Consider the following 13,099-nt stretch of genomic DNA (forward strand, 5'->3'; position numbering starts at 1 on the left):
CGCAGCTAAGTATCATGAAATTTGGGTTGTTCAACAATACACAACTGTAACAAGAGTAAAAACACACAAGTATTGGCGTCCGTCACCCAACAGTAATATACTAGCAAAGCGTCAGAGTGTGCACTTCAAGAGGTGTCCTATGCCGATTAAGAAATAAGCTTTACTTGATTCAATTTTAAGCTGCAGAATCTTCTAGTGTGGACTCATTCAAATCAGCCTAGTCTGCGCTCACTTTTCGGGAATTCACGACTGGAGGTCCACTGTTTATCACGAAAAATGCTTATTGACTGTGGGGTTTTATAGTTAGCCTTTCATTGGGGGAATTCCTTGATTGAATCGAGGTCATTTATTAATTTAACACACTGTAATTGCCGCGATGCGTCCTAAGCGCTACATTACGTTCAGCTTCTGCGCTCACGTAGTTAGATCAAGGAGCCCATCCCCCACATACTTCTCCTTATATTCAAATAGTGCAGCACATAAGCGCGTAAAGAGAGCTCCATGAAGCATTCGCTGTGTAATTAATTTCTTGACAAAACGATACTTCTTCTTATCAGTAGGCCGAGGAGCCCGTGCTTTGTTTGCACAACGTCGTTATCGCCAAACGTGATAACGATAGCAGATGGTTTCTGCTGTCTCTATTACTTCGCCACTCTGGATCCGAATTCTGCGAACAGCATTTAAGAGGAATGGTGGCGGTAGTGGTTGATTATAGCTACAGGCGCGTTTAGCTCGGCGATTGACAGTTGCTACCTGGGGTATGTTACCACACGTTTAGTACTGACGTTGCGTGACGTTGTGGTCACGCAGCGCGCTATCCTTGCTCCGGAGAGGCGGATTTCTCCCTCGTGTGAATACGGTTTTGGGGACGCTAGAAGAGGCGAAGCTCCTTCACCGGAAACACAAGGTATTGCAGGCATGCATGCGGAAGGTTTTTTTTCTGTAGAGAGAGGAAACGGACCGATTGTATTCTTCAGTGCCTTCATTCGGCGCACTTTTGGTTGTTCGCGCACGCCACAACGTAAAGAAAAAAAAAATACATGTTCGCCCTGAGGTCGAACCAACGGTCTCGCTTTCTTAATCTGCGTACTCTGACCACTAAGACACGTCGCCATTTGTTTTTCTTTTAAATTTCACGCGAAAGCCAGTTAGTGCACGCGATACCCGCACTAATCGCTCACAGGCGTCGACGGTTTTCTATAGAGGCTCATGCAGTACACCGTACCACAGGGCCTGATCGTGCACAGCCTGGTGCTGTGCGTCGATCGAGACGCTGTGATGCGATTTGATCTCGCTCTACAGAAGTGAGGCGTATTGATTACGAGGAAGAAAGATCAATGAGAGGAAAGGTAATGAGGACAACTGGATGCGCGTCCTGTTTGCTACCCTACACCGGGAGTAAGGAGAAATAGGATGAACAGAGGAAAGTGGGAAAAAAGTGAGCTCTGCGAATACGCAAAAATATGCACATGAATTGGCCAAGGAACGATGTTACTCTGAAAAGGCCACTCTGCGGAGGGTTCGGTGGCGGGGCCTGTCTGGAATGACCTGCTCGCGGGCAGTCAACAGCTCTTGCTGTTACTTCTGTTGATTTATACAAGCTGCATGGTGTTTCAGATTGCGGGACAGCCTCTTTACCTAGTCCTGGAGTTTCCAGGAGTTCTTTTGGTGACACTGGAGTATTCCCAATATTTTCCAGGTTTGTAGCGGGGGGTTCATCTCAAGACCACGTGGAATTTACTAAACGCGTTCAACAAAGGCCCATATACAGTTTCTGTTCCCATTAATTGAGTTAAGCGAAGTGGAGCCTGGTTATTTTGTTTATATCCGTGCAATCTCCCCTCAGGAGGAAATACGACACTGAAAAAATATGGAAACGTAAGCATGGCTCTGGAGCAACAACACGAATAAAAGTTGCTCCAGTGGATGGTTCTATGGCTTACTTCGGACTTACTGTAGGACGCTCATGAGCAAGAAAGAAAGAAAGAAAGAAAGAGAGAAAGAAAGAAAGAAAGAAAGAAAGAAAGAAAGAAAGAAAGAAAGAAAGAAAGAAAGAAAGAAAGAAAGAAAGAAAGAAAGGGAGAATTACTAAAGGAAATTTAGTGTTCCCGTAGTAATGAATGAAACAGAGCGTTAACCACAAGTTTCATTATTTCGATGCTATTTACAAAACGCAAGCTACCGGTCCGTTCACAGACCAAGAGACAGAGAAGAATTTTTCGGCACATACTCTACGCGGTGACGTTAGCCCTAAAATAAAAGGTTTTGTCTACGGTCCTAAGTCCACAACTTGACCTTAGGACTTTGGTCAGTGTCCCTGGGCTCCGAGTTGTCAAATAATTGGCCCTCGTGCTACGGTATGCTAGCCTGCTTTCTAGCTCAAATGGTAGCTCGACTGCACCGGGACGGCTGTGGTCCCAGTTTCAATCCTTGCAACAGGACTAATGTTTCAGCTGCGAAGTTTGCCTTCCCAGAAACGCGTATGGATTTTCTTAGTAGCTTCACGCTACAACGCGGTGGGTGGATGAGAGCTTTTCCTTTTCATGAACTGCCTCCACCTTGCGGGCTTCCGCAGACCTGGTTTGTCTTGGCTTTGGTGTAGCTGAAGCCAATGAAAAGAAAGAGAAAGCTAGACCGGATACTAACGTCGCGTCCAAATTGAGAGACTGACGGATTGTAGTCGCGCACCAAAGATTCTCCAGGCATGATGCAAGTACAAATCGCGCCACAATATCTGTTCGTCGAAAGACCTCTATATTTACGCCTTGTTCAAACAAGAAACAGTTGCTTCATTGAAATACTGATAATTGCTTGCTCAATAACTGCAGCCGCGCTGTGACTGCCGAACATCGCTACTGATACGGGAAAGCTGATTATGCTAAATTGTGCTTCCGGCAACCACTGTTTTTATTTAGTACGAGTGTTCTGCTATGCATGTCGTGGTACCAATGCACGTAAAGGAAGTGAACATTAATATCGCTTTCCGCATCCCACATGTTCGAGCCAGTATGTTGCTGACGTACTGTTCACAGTGGTTGCGGGTGCCAGACTCCCCACAATCGTCACTATCGCAGGTGTGCGACCTATCTCAATAAGCGAGAAAAATAGAGGGAACCGAGGAGTTCGATTTTTGTTGGTAACAATCACACGAAATGACAGACGAAGAAGCCAGGAAAATGTTATCCCTACACTTCAATTAAACATAACAATTAACTTTTCTATGCTTTCTACGGATTCATTGACTACGCGTAATTTCGTTTGATTGTAACTATCTCAAAGAATTCCAACAAGTGTTTGTGAATGCCCCACCCAGTCACTGGTGAAGCAATAAAGTTACACCGCAGTGCTATAGGCTTTGTGGTAACGGCAGCTTCACGCTGAAAGAGAGAGAGAGAAAGAGAATTTTATATGAAAGGCAGGGAGGTCAACCAGGACTGAGCCCGGTTGGCTACCCTACACTGGAAGAAGGGAAAAGGGGAGTGAAAGATTAAGAGGAGAAGGGAAAGTTCACTGTCAATATTGCCGACGTGGCAAAGTTTTCTGCTCTATATCAACCGAAGGCTGCTTCACGGAAGGGTTGAAAATTTATAGGAGACAGTTTTAGACATCGGAGGTGCTCCAGTCGGGTAGCGTGGCTTTACGAGCGAGTGATCCGAGTTTTCTTGCTGCGTCCGCTATAGAAGCAGGTATCCGAACTGCTTGGGGCGCAATGGTGGCCGGACCGAGTGGCACCGTCAGCGAGGCCATTACTAACGATGCCACAATGATCTGGCAGCCAGCCAAACGGCTTTTATCGAGATGGTGGACTTCCAGAATCTCGTATACCTGTACTGGTCGAAAGCTTCTTGGGGCAGTTTCGATAGCAGCCTCTGAGGGCATGTCCATTGTCATACAAAGACGGCTCAATTTTTCGCTTGCTCTCCAATAGCATAACTAATTGTGCTAAGGAAGCGGTAAGTTCGCTCGCCCTAGATGTCGTAGCGTGCTACGCAACGAAATTGAGTGTGACTAATAGGATGACGACGACGGCCGAGCAGCCCGCGGATAACACGAAGGTAAATGGACCTGTCCTCACCGCGCGCCTCTTGTAGCTAACGTGAGCACGTTTGCCTCAAAGCCGAGGCGGTCGACGGGCTGTGCGAGGCACCACAAGGGAGACATGAGTCCTGCCGCGGGTGAACCGTTATCCGCATGAGAGACGTGTGATCAGCAATCGAACGATAAAATGAAAGTGTTGCGCGTCGTCTTGGTGCTGGCAAAGAAGCCAGACGATCAGTCGTTATGCTTGAAAGATGACGAATGTGTACTTTCAGAACTTGTACTCTCAGTGGTGATACGCATATGTCGTCATCGCATGATCTCTAGCAAATGACAGTTGTGGCAGCGGTTGGTGCGAACCGAGAGAGAGATCTAAGTACATCCTGCGTATGTGGCTCTGTACACTCTCAAAGGCACGGACGTTGGAGGTGCAAGTTCAATGTCATTGCGGAATAGCGTTTGACGATATTATTCGCTTTTAAGATTTCGAAAGAATTAAAGAAGTACCTTGTATGTGCACTTGGAAAAAAAGAAAGAAAGTAAAAGAAAAACGTTATTCTTTCCTTTCAACGCCAACAGTGCTGTAACCGTCGATATCAGTTGCCGAGTTGTACACTTACATTGAGTCCTTTTTTTGAGCGCTTTATTGGTCTGATTTTCTTACCCCGTTAATGTCTCCTTATGCCACTCCTGCTATGGCCGACGATGCCGGCAGTCACGATTACACTATCATTTAAATCCTTGTGCAACAGCTCTTTTAGGAGTACGAAATTGGGGCTTACGATAGTTTTCTCAGACCTACACGCGTATATAGTTTAAATCACTCTTATTTTTTAGCTTCGTCAGTCTCTCGGAAGTGCCATATTGGCAGTGAACAAGTGTGGTTTGTGTAAATTTGAGACTGCTTAGTGGTCGCTAAACTGTGAAAAGGTAAGTAAGTGGGAAAAGTGTTGACTGTATCTCTCGTGTGTGTGTGCGTGCGTGCGTGTGTGTGTGCGTGTGTGTGTGTTAAGCGCTGAAGTCCCTTTGTTATGTATCTCTCTATCGGATGACCTTTTATACTCGCGATAATTTAAGATACCACGCATGCGGCAAGCACCTTCATTGCAATAGAAATCAGATAATCGACGTTTTCTATTGTAAGTCAAGGTTGAGTTTTTCTTCTTTCATTTTTTTTAATTGCGTAATCTGATTCTGCAATTTGCGATTGTATGTTTCATTTTCTGGAGACAATGAATCGAAAGTAAGTTCGTTATGTGACACCTCTACAATAACGTTAAAATGCGAGTGAAGCGGAATATACGTTAAACTACGTGAAGAAACAATCGAGGAAAGAGCGCCTGTGTCCGGTAGTTCCTTCACATGGTTTCACGTGTTTTTCACCACAATAGGAACGAACCAACCAGCTCAGCAACATGTAATGATAGTGAACAACTGAGTTACTTCGAGACTCGACCGTTTCACGTGCCTTCCTATTCGTCCGGAATGTTCCTGAGGCACGATGCATGGTAACAATACCACCAATGAAAAAGATTCTGTCAACGCAATTGCTATCACTGCTTGGCAACCACTTCTCTGCTACTGTCAGTCGGCATCATGAAACTCTGTCGTTGGCACCACTGACATGAAAGAGCTACCACGCGAGTGCATTGCTTTTAAGGTGACAAGCTTGCAGTGCTGAGCTCGAGGTCCCGGATATGATTCCGGCCGGGGCGGCCGTATTTCGATAGGGCAAATGAAAAAAAAAAAACACTCTCGTGTACCCAGATTTAGGTGCTTAGGTGCAAGTGAAATAACCTCAGGTGGACAAAGTTACCCGCAGTCCCCCCACCCCCCTCCCTCACTACGGCATGCGCCATAATCAGATCGTGGTTTTGGCACGTAAGACCCCATAATATAAATGCTTAAAGCGACGGGCGCTTACTTTATTAGTGTCGAGGTAGCACGACCTGTACAAAATGCATTTCAACAGGCCGCCCGAAGGCGTCCAAGCGACACTTAAAATCAAACGTCGCGCCTCGAGTAGCAAGCGGCCGCCGTGACACCGCATTTGTTTTACGGCCCGCGATCCTGTCTATAAATTATCCGACGGTGTCAGCGGAGGTGAGTGCGGAGTGTGCTGCTGGCTTTGCGCGCGGCTTCCGCGGCCGTTAAGACGGCCATGTGCCCGTCGCGCATGGCCCGCCACCGGTCTTATCACTGCATCTAAGCCTTAAATAGGAACGTCTTAAGGTTTTCAACGCGCCGTTCGCAACATCTCGCAGTGCAACGGAAGCTGCGCGCGTGAGATCGCATTACTCCAGCGGAGCGTTGTGCGTCTCATCGCGAAAGCATAGTTCCGGTTTTGAGTAAATCCGGCGGTGGGAGACCAGGGCAATGTCTTTACCGGTTTTCCCCAACACTTCAGAGTCATTGCATTCCGAATACTTCTGCGTGCGAGTAGAAAGCGTGTTATTTATTTCCTAACTCGCATTTTCTCGGGCGGCTTCCCTGAAGCCTTTTACTCCGGAGGTGCAAAAAGCCGCGGTTACTGTCACGCGAGTGACCGTAAATTGCTGGCCGTAGGTTGCCGACTAACAAACATAGAAAGCTTGGCTTAAGCGTCGCTTCCTCAATCGGTAAATCATTGCTGTTTTTATTAGGGTTACCTTCACATTGTAGCAAAAGATGACAGAAGCAACGACGATGACCTTGACGACGACGACAACAACAACAACAAACAAACAAACAAAAACAAAACAAAGGAGCCAGTCAAACAAGTTACTATGCGGCCGACTAAAGATGCTTGGTAGAACTTCTCTTTTACGGCAGAATCGGTCTATGACTATGTCTGCCCCAGAGTAGAGTGTAGAGTAGAGTAGAGAGTGTAGACTACCATTTTAGAATGGATCGAAAACTAAGTCATGGCGCGACCTGGCAGCGACAAACCTGTCTGCTTCAAGTCGAACGCTTGTATTCATGTAAAGGAGTGGTGTCTTGGGCTGGTCGGTGTATGTCTCTAATTAGAGTAACAGCTCGTTGGACAGGACAGACGGATGTCCATTTCCTTCCGTTTGTTATCCTGTACCACTCGCTCTTGGTGCACTTATCTTCCATACGCCTTTCCTGAAACATAACCCACCGTTGGCGACCCGCACTGATCACGTGGGAGCTGGGCGAACCTTAACAGCTTCAGTTTGGATTTTGAAGTCGCAGGGAGGCACGTGGTTTAGCGGTGCTTCATGACAACCCGTCATGGATCAGTCGTGAGAAAGCGCTGCATTAGCGGCTCCAAAGGACCAATCACAGCTGAAGGAATAAAAAATAGGATCAGTTTCGAGCTTAACATTACAAAATACTGCTTATCCGTCCATCCCCGTCAGCACGATTCCCCAAAACTGGAAAATTAGTCATGTTGTACTGGGGCATAAATTTGGTAGCCATTCCGATCTATCAAATTATCGTCCCGTTTTCCTCACATGCATCTCTTGTAAACTTATGGAACACATACTACACTCTCACGTAGTTTCTCACTTCAATTGTCACTCATTCTTTTTTCCTAATCAACATGATTTTCGGCGAGGCCTGTATTGTGAAACTAAGCGTTTTGAATTTATCACTGACATTCATGCAAATATCGGTTTTTGATTTCAAACTGATGTAGGTAGTATATCTAGAGTTCTCAAAGGGATTTGCCGCATTTCACTTCGTGGACTCATGAGCAAGCATTCTTGGACCCATTAATACTGTCATGGAGTGAATACTTCCTTTCTAATCGGCCGCAGTACACAGTAATACGATCTCGACCGAGTGAGGTGGGCCTTCACCGTAAGAATCAGGAAACGACGACGAAGGCGGGCATCGTAATGATGAAAAAAAAAAGAAAGATAGGACAGAATGTGCTGACTTCATTGGTACATGGTTGTGACTCTATCCGGGTCTAGAGCGGTTCTAATTAACATGGGGGCCAGGACGACCTTAAATAACCCTTCGCGTTCTTCTGGTCGCCGATGTCTTCTAGGAAAACTTGGGGAACGTGTCGAAGTATCAGTGCCTTCGTCAGGTTGTGCAGTCGATGAGCTCCTGCCCTTCCAGTCTTCTTCTATTCGTCCATCCCTTTGTGTGTGCTCAGGGCGTAAAGCGGTGGCGCTTTTTCGGGAAAGAGGGCAATTATCTTTTCATGGGAACGCACGCCTAAACGTTTCTCACACCTGACAGGTCGATCATAACAACAGTCACAGATAACCATAGCTCGAAAAGTAGGGAAGTGGTCTTTGGCGTTCCTCAGTTCCTTTTTGGTTTATAATTCTTATTAATAGCCTCCCTAATAAGATATCATCGTCAATGTGACTGTTCGCAGACAACTGGCAGGGGTAATGTAAATATATTGTTTTTCAAGACCCCACAATCGCAAAATTTCGTAGGCATGTACGCCCTGTGTCGGCGCATATGTGCTCAAAATGCGCTCGCGGCGGCTGCATTTCAATGGGGGCGAAATGCAAAAACGCCCGTGGTACTTAGATTCATGCACACGTTGAAGAACCACGGTTGGTCAACTTAACCTGAGTTAACTCACTACGGCGTGCAATAAGATTCTGGTTTTGCCAAGGATATATACTCCAAGGATATAACCCAAGGATATAATTTAATACCAGAGGTAGGTCAAGTCGCTATTGAAGCTTCTGAGACTTGCTTAGCCCTTCTATTTTTGTTTTTGGGCGCATTTGCTTCTTTTTCTTTCTCTATTCTTTCCATCTTTCTTTCCACCCTTCCCCCAGGGTAGGGCAGCAAACCAGGAGCACTTCTTCCGGTTAACCCCTCTGCCTTTCCCACCTCATTTCTCTTTCCCATGTCCCTGAGGCATGTGACCATGGTCAAAGCACTTTTCACCGTGAATCATCTGTAGTTTCTGTTCTAGCGTGATGCGTAGTATAATGCACTAGTGGCGATAGCGGGAACAGATGCAGAGTAAATATTTGACAGACTCATCGCATCCGCAACCATCGCAGAAAGGTATGTCACTTCTCCCAAAGAGGAACGAATAGCTCTTTCTAAATGCCACACCCAGCCACAAGCGACAGAATAATGTTGCGTCGCAGCAGGAGAGGCCTTGTGGCTGCTGGAGCTTCGTGGAAGGATCGAGAACTCGTAGGTTCGATCGAGTTCGAGAAACGGGGGTGAGAGAGAGAGAGAGAAGAATACAGGAAGGCAGGGATGTTAACCAGTCAATAGTCTGGTTGGCTACCCTACACTGGGGGAAGGGAGAAGGGGAAGAGAAAGAAGGGAGACAGAAGGTGTAGGTGCGCGTACGGACAGCACTTCAGTTAAAGTCGCTCGAGCAAACCAGAAGTTCTGAGAAAACACAAAAGTGCCTTCACTGCCTTCTGAGCCGATGATCGGTCGGGACGGTGCTCTAATATTGTCTGTTCACTCAGAGGACGATCGTCTAGTTTCCTCAATGTGTCGGACAAATACTGTCTTTGGGCTTGAAATTGAGGACAATGGCACAATATGTGGTCAATGTTCTCCTCGCATGCGCAAACATCACATGCAGGACTATCAGCCATTCCAATTAGTGCTGAGTAGGCATTCGTGAAGGCCACTCCAAGCCATAACCGACACAGAAGAGACGCTTCACGCCGGTGCACACCGGCTGGAGGTCTGAGTTCAAGTGATGGGTTTAGTCGGTGCAGTCTTGTGCGTCTTGTATGTACATTATTCCACTCTGCTAAGGAGATCGTGCGTGCCAGAATTCCGAGTTGTCTCGCGGCGTCGGTCCTTGAGAGTGGAATGGGGACGCAGCGGTCTTCTTGGTTTGACGTCCGAGCTGCTTTATCGGCGTTTTCATTACCAATGATACCGCAATGACCTGGTATCCACTGAAAAGAGATATCATGGCCTTTTTCTCCTAAGTGATGGACAAGTTCCGCGATTTCGCACGTGAGCTGATCGTGAGTTCCATGTCGGAGAAATGAATGCACACATTGCAAGGCCGGCCTGGAATCGCAGAAGACTGCCCATTTTCTAGGACTTTCAGTATTTATCACTTGAAGCGCGTCGCGGAGAGCCGCGAGCTCTGCAGCTGTAGACGTAGTGACATGGGAAGTCTTGAACCGCTTGGTTATTCTCATTGCTGGTATAACTACAGCGCCGCCGGAACTGGTTGATGTAGTTGATCCATCAGTGTAGACGTGTGTGCAGTCGCTGTATTTCTCGTACAAGAGAAATAAAGTTAGTTGCTTGAGCGCTGATGATGGCAAGCCCGACTTTTTCTGAAGTCCTGGGACTGTAAGGTTCACTTGAGTACGGCGCATACACCATGGAGGAATAGAAGGCCTTGCCGCAGGTGTGTAACCTGACCTGAAAGAGGCACGATGCGCGAAGACAGTCGCACTGAATGTCGTGTGGGGCCTATCTACTGGGAGACTTGCTAGGTGGTGGGTAGGGTTCCGGGCGAAGTGTCTTAGGTGCACACGCATTGTTTCAATGCTAATGTGCGTTCTAATTGTGAAATCTTGAGCCACTGCAATAACTTCAGTCGTTGACGCACTCCGCGGTAGACCGAGACATATCTTGAGTGCATGGGCTTGGATGCTTTGGATTATGTTCAGGTTAGTTCTGCAGGTGTTGGACATGACAGGTAGGCTGTATCGCAGGAATCCAATAAAGAGGACCCTGTACAGTTGCAGCATAGAGTGTATTGGCACTCCCCAGGTCTTTCCTGCAAGGAACTTAAACATATGGCAAATTCCTGTCAGGCGTTTTTTCACATAATTCACATGAGGGGTCCAGGAGAGATTTTTGTCAAGGACCACCCCTAAAAATCTGTGACTCGTGCTGTAGGAGATTATGTGTCTGTCGACGGATATCACGTATGAGAAACGGGGGTAGTTTCAGTCAGCTAGAGGGGCGCTGCGAGCCTGTGATACCTAGGGGGGCCCGCATTCAGGCGCCCTAGTGAACCCAGTTTTCTTGCAGCGTCTGTTCTAAACAGACGTATCCGAACTGTCACGGCAATGTTGCCGGCGGACGGAGCGACACCGTTAGCGAGTTCATTGCTAACGATGCGACAATAATCCGGCGACCACTGAAAAACTGAGTTGTCGCCCTTTTCGAGACTACGATGGTGAGGCCCGCGGGTCTCGGACATTCTCTCGTTGTTGGTTACGTGAGTAGACTTGACAGCATGCTTTGACGCGCTGGCTTGGAATCACAAAAGCCAGCCCAGTTTTTGTAGCACATGGACTTTGAAGATCCATGTGCGACCGCCTTGTTATACTATACTATACTATACTATACTATACTATACTATACTATACTATACTATACTATACTATACTATACTATGTTATACTACACTATGCTATGTTATACGTGAATATCTTGGGTAATATTTAAAAAGATTCCACAGCTACCTTGTTCTCGAGAAGAAAAATAGAAAGTTGCCTATCAAGAAAGCGGTCAGGCAAGGATACACAATCTCTCCAGTGCTATTTACGGCATGCTTGGAATAACTATTCAAGCTGTTAAACTGGGAAGACTTAGGAGTGAGGGTCAACGGCGAATATCTCAGCAACCTTCGGTTTGCAGATGACATTGTCCTGTTCAGCAACACTGGGGACAAATTGCAACAAATGATTGAGGACCTTAACAGAGAAAGTGTAAGAGTGGGGTTGATGATTAATATGTAGAAGGCAAATATAATTCTCAGTAGCCTGGCAAAGGAACAAGTGCTCAGGATCGCCAGTCAGCCTCCAGAGCCCGTGAAGGAGTGCGTTTATGTAGGTCAGTTACTCACAGGAGACCCTGATCATGAAAAGGAAACTTGCAGAAGAACAAAATAGGTTGGAGTGCATACGGCAGGCATTGCCAGATCCTGACTGGGAGCTTACCACTATATATATCATTAAAAAGAAAGGTGTGCAATCACTGCATTGAGCCGTTGCTAAAATATGGGAAAGAAACTTGGAGGTTGACAAATAAGTTCGACAACAATAAGGACCGCGCAAAGAGCGACGGAACGAGAAGTGTTAGGCGTGACGTTAAGAGACAGGAAGATGGCGGTGTGGGTCAAAGAGCAAACGGTGATAGCCGACGTTCTAATTCACATTAAGAGAAAAAAATGGAGCTGGGCAGGCCATGTAACGCGTAGGATGGATAGCCGATGTACCATTAGAGTTAAACAATAGGTACCTAGAGAAGGGAAGAGAGGCAGGCAGGAAAATTATATGGGGTGATGAAATTAGGAAATTTACAGGTGCAAGGACAGGGATAACTTGAAATAGCAGGGAGAGGCCTTCGTCCTGCAGTGGACATAAAAATATGCTGATGATGATGATGATGACGACGACGACGATGATGATTATGATTATGATGATGATGATGAAATCATTTACATCAAGAACCAGTGATAGCGAACTGAGCCGGAAAGGAACTTTTATTTTGCTTCTTGATAATTTATTACTTTCTCAATAAATCGACCTATTGACTTGCGTACGCGGCACAGACCAAAGTCGAGCAAACAATTCGCGCGAGAGTCTCAGACAGAACCTTAGTAGCGGGCTTTCTCTTTGCTTTACAGACGCGACAAAGCGAAAGAGAAAAACTAGCAACAGCCGAAGGTTCTGTTCTATATGTGTACCTCTCCGCTAGAAAGACAGCTTGCCAGTCGACGCGCTTCTTAAACACCTAACAGCTGCCGCGGTGCGGTTAACGGCCCCTCCAATGGGACCGTGCGTCGCGGCGCATAGCAGACCGCAGCGGGAGTATCAGCTCCCGCAAAAGTTAGCAGCAAGCCAGTGAGCGCCGAGTTCTTGTGTTTTTAGTCAATGTATCTCGGTCCGGTTTATTTTTATTTCTTGCTTCGCGCGCTCTATTCGAAGTGGAAAGTAAATTGATCAAGTCGCAAGGCCGACGAACATATTGTAGATGCATGGAGTAGATGCATCGGGTGGAGACTTTAGTGCAGCTTCCGCACGCACTTCATGCACACCTGGCGAAGGTTTCTTGAGATTCTAGGGTTAAGCAGGGTGGTCACGCCGTATTTGTCACTGTCTCTTTAAATTTCTGTGCATCTTCTAAC

At 46.7% G+C, this 13,099-nt stretch overlaps 2 protein-coding genes across 17 annotated transcripts in view; one reads left to right on the forward strand and one right to left on the reverse strand.

The window, feature by feature from the left end:
• LOC139059245 (uncharacterized) overlaps positions 1-13,099 on the forward strand; it is a 349,734-nt gene that overhangs the window by 202,778 nt on the left and 133,857 nt on the right. The window lies entirely within an intron of this gene.
• The window catches only part of LOC139059243 (doublesex- and mab-3-related transcription factor 1-like), a 220,123-nt gene that overhangs the window by 193,781 nt on the left and 13,243 nt on the right, over positions 1-13,099 (reverse strand). The gene's annotated exons all lie outside the window — the stretch shown is intronic.

This window comes from Dermacentor albipictus, chromosome 4, assembly GCF_038994185.2.
Source record: "Dermacentor albipictus isolate Rhodes 1998 colony chromosome 4, USDA_Dalb.pri_finalv2, whole genome shotgun sequence".
Lineage (NCBI taxonomy): Eukaryota > Metazoa > Arthropoda > Arachnida > Ixodida > Ixodidae > Dermacentor > Dermacentor albipictus.